Genomic DNA, 4,162 nt, shown 5'->3' with positions numbered 1-4,162 from the left:
ACTCGTCATCTTCATTTATCCCCCTTCACGCGTTCATGTCTATAAAGTGTACGTGTTGATGCATTTTTATCTCATCCACGCTCAAGCGTGACCCACGCGTACGCGTGGGTTTGAAATCATTAACCCCAGACGCGAGAACCTTACCCCTTTCACGTCACTCAATCCCTTCTCCCTCAACGTTCCAATTTCTCCTCTTTCCCTCCAAACCTCCATCAACACCATCATCAACCTCTACCACTCACCACCATCAACATTCCACCACCGCTCAAGTCCGACGACCTCGAGCCGCCGTCGACCCCCCCGAGCCGCCGCCTCCCTCCCTTCTTCTTCTCCTTCCTCTCTTCTCCTTCTTCCCACCTTCACCAAGCACCGCCGCAGACACCAGTGCGCCGCTGTGTTGCCGCCACCTCTGGGCCGGTATTACTTTGCTCCGCCTCTCAATTCCCTTCTTCTACCATTTCTGCTTGCCCCAGATTCCCCTGCTTCCATCTCTGCCTTTCAATTCTTCTTCTGTTCAATTAAGTTAGTTAGCTTAGTTTAAATTTTGTTAGAATTAGGATAGTTAGAGATGCATGTTCTTAGTTGATTTTAGGTGGTTAGTGAATTTAGGTCTGATAATTGCTTTATTCTTGCTGTCTGAGAATGGTTAATTCCTCTTTGTTTGTGTTGCTGATTTGACCCTGTGCTAAATTAATTTGCTTGATGCTGTTAATTGGGTTTAAATTGTTATTGATGCTATGTTAATGTTTCATTGATTCACTTTTGTGCTAAACTGGTTTATTGATGCTGCTGAGTATTATGTGAAATTGCTGAGTTCTTATCTGAGTTGATTTGGTTCATTGACATTGGATTCTTGATGTATGATTTTGATGGATTTTAGATCTGAGTTGCTATTGTTGTTGAATTCTTGTTGCGATTTGATCATCATTGTTGATTCAGTGGAGCTTAATTCTTTGAATCCATATTCCTTATTAATGATTGATTGTTGAATTTAATAAAGGAAGGCTGACTGCATATCTTCTTTTTGAGCAATTTTTGCTGAATGAGTGCCATGGTTCAGCCATTATTTTGTTCATTGGTCAACGAAAGCATGCTGCATGCGCTTAATTGGTTATGGAATCATTGCTTATTGCTATTTTATTGGATCATTTGCTTATTCCCTATGAATTTACATATGGTTTTGGTGTTTTAATTGTTAATGAATTCATAGGAAATCCAAATTTATTGCTTGGGTTTGGGAAATAGCCATCTATTCTATTATGCTTGATGATGCCTGAGTCACATGAATTTCCTTGTTCTTCATGCTAATTGACATATATTGAAATTCATGAGTTTGAAATTGTTACTGCTGATTGAAAGTGCTAGCTTATTGAATGGTTCATGTTGCTGTTTTTCTGAAATTTACTTTGAATCATCAATTGCTCCATTTCAATTCCCATTTCAATTCTGCACTTCAGTGTTTGAACTCAACTGTGCTTGCTGTTGATTAACTCAGTGCTTTGATGCTGTTTTGGTTTATAACCTACCTTGAGTTTATATGGATTGAAATTTCTGCTCATATATGAAAATACACCCTTTCGTTTATATGGCATTTTAGTTGCTGGTTTTGCACAACTTGTTCTGAGATTCATATGGGTTGCTAATTCTGTTTGAAATCAAGCTTAAATTGTTGATTTGCTGCAATTTATTTACTCCGGGAACGCTCACATTACTGCCAGAATGCTGCCCAAATTTTTCTGAAAACTATTTTACTCAACTTCCACTCTGGAATTGACTTTAGTACTTTTGAATTGTGATTTTTTTTATTTCAACCAAAGTCAATTCATGCGGTGATGGGTTAGCATTTCCATTCCTTTTGGTTCCCTTTCTACTTGAAATGCATTGTTAATGATTTTACTTCTTTTCTATGCTTCTTTCATTACATGTTTTATCATCAATGATTTACATTGTATGCTTGAATGTGAGCTTGCTTGTTCTTCAATCTTTTAAACTTCTTTTAGTTAGGAACTACATTACCATGCCACTAATTCTAACCTACTTTTCTAACTTTTGACTTCCTTGACTTTCTAACTTTTCTTTTAGTTTTAAACTAACTCTTTTAGGTTCCTTTTAAGGCATGCTAATTGTTATTGCTTAATAAACAAGCTTCTCACTATTATTGCAGGAATTCTTGGTTTTTGTTCTGATAGTTGTCTGAATTCTGTTTTCTTGCATTCCTAGAGTTCATTTCTTTAAGTCAACAAATGAGTGTGTCTCAGTCTCCTTTTGTTTCTGGCATCCTGTCTACTTACTTCTTACCTACTTTTCCTTCCTCTGCTTTATTTGATAATCTATATCCTAGGATTTCTGTTTTTCAAGATGTCTGATCCGAAAGAAAAGGGCAAGGCTAAGGCCAGTTCCGGTAAAAGGAAGAGAGGATAGTCATCCGTTGCTCTATCAGATATCCTATCGGATGAATCTTGGCGCGAAAAGAACTTTACTGATCAAGAAAAAGCTGATCAACTTGTGCCTGCTAATGACCCAATCAAATTTGCCAGTCTTTACTGTGAACTCAAGTTTCCGGTCTTTTGAGACACACGGCACCTCTACTTGGAAAGGATGCTCAAAATACCAACTGAATTAAGGAAGTTACACTGAAGAGCAGATCAAACAGAGAGGTTGGGTATTTCTGGAAAGAGATCTGGTAGAGGTAAACGCATCATGGGTTCGTGAGTTCTAATCTAACTATTTTAGGATGACCCTTGATGTAGTGTAGCTTAGGGGAAAGCAAATTTTAGTCATTGAGGAGGTGATAGAGGATATCCTCCACTTCCAGCCTAAAATAAATGATACAGATGGTTATCAGAAGGCCGAGAAGTCTATTAGATTCATGAGTTTTGATTGGGATGCTATACGGCATACCATAGCCATTGATCCTGATGTTTCGTAGGCTATGGGAAAGTCAAAGGTCACTCCACGGGGTATCAAGATTATCTATCTCGATGATGAGGCTAGGTTGTGGCAACAGATACTAAGTAATTATGTTATGCCTAGTACCCACGAGTCAGAAGTATCAGCTGCCATGATCATCCTTATTTGGTGCGTCATGGAAGGAAAGGACCTATACCTTCCAAGGTTCATCAGAAAGTACATGTCTAGCGTTCATGTCAGAGGCACCCTGCCTTTTCCTTATTTGATCACCCAGAAGGATCGTCGAGCTGAGGTGCCTTGGGAGCCAGAGGATGAGAGGCCACCGATTGCCTGCAAGAAGGTTATTCTGCACGGCAAGTGATTCGGACCTCTAGGCCACAAACCACCTACTGCTACTACCTCTACTGATGCAGCCACATCCTCAGCAGCACCTTCAGCACCTGCGGCACTACCTGCTTCCACAGCACCATCATCCGCTTCTCAGCCAGTCTATCACCTTGTGCACCGCCTTTTTGAACGCCTTGATCAGATGGAACACCGCAATCAGCGGCATTATGAGCAATCTGAGCATCGCAACAAGCGACGCTATGCCCGTCTGAAGCTGATTATGACTACTGGGTGTACTGACATCCCCTCCGAGCCTGACACACCCTTGGAGCACTCTGAGGAGGAGGATGAGCAGGAGGAGGCACAAGAGGAGGACCAGCAACAGGCACAACACGAGGAGACTCAGCCTGAGCAGCACACAGAGCCACAGGTTCCTACACAGCCACCACCGACAGGGCCAGCGGCACACCCTTCAGTAGGCGATGATCCTTCACACCCAGCTTGACTGAGAGCATCGAGGACGATGCTGCCCTTTAAGTGTGGGGAGGTTGCCGTCTCCGGCGGATTATATTTTGGTGAACCATTTCAGACTTTTATCCTATTTTGCTTTATTTTGTTTTACTTTTCTTTTAGTACTTGCACATTTCTATTTTATTATACTTCTGTTTATTTTCACTTTGTTGCATTCTGCACTTTAGGCTTGTATATATCTTAGATATTTAGCTTGAATTGCACTTTTAGTTTATTAGTTGTGATATGGAAAAACATGGATTATTAAGTTTAGTTTACCCTTTTGGCATATGAGAAATTGATTTGATTGAAAATAGGGATAAACTAAGAACTTTTAGCTTTTCATAATCACAACATCTCATTTAGTGTATATATAATAAATGTTGGTCAATTGATGAAATTTTCAAGGAATGTA

At 40.2% G+C, this 4,162-nt stretch overlaps 1 pseudogene; it reads left to right on the top strand.

Moving 5' to 3' along the window:
* The first annotated feature begins 3,085 nt into the window (after positions 1 to 3,085).
* Positions 3,086 to 3,742, top strand: LOC148577817 (uncharacterized; annotated as a pseudogene).
* Positions 3,743 to 4,162: the final 420 nt, after the last annotated feature.

This window comes from Arachis ipaensis, chromosome B1 (genome assembly GCF_059453495.1).
Source record: "Arachis ipaensis isolate K30076 ecotype BB chromosome B1, ASM5945349v1, whole genome shotgun sequence".
NCBI classification, from domain to species: domain Eukaryota; kingdom Viridiplantae; phylum Streptophyta; class Magnoliopsida; order Fabales; family Fabaceae; genus Arachis; species Arachis ipaensis.
The sequence above is the reverse complement of the archived record's forward strand: the minus strand, read 5'-3'. Positions and strand labels throughout refer to the sequence as shown.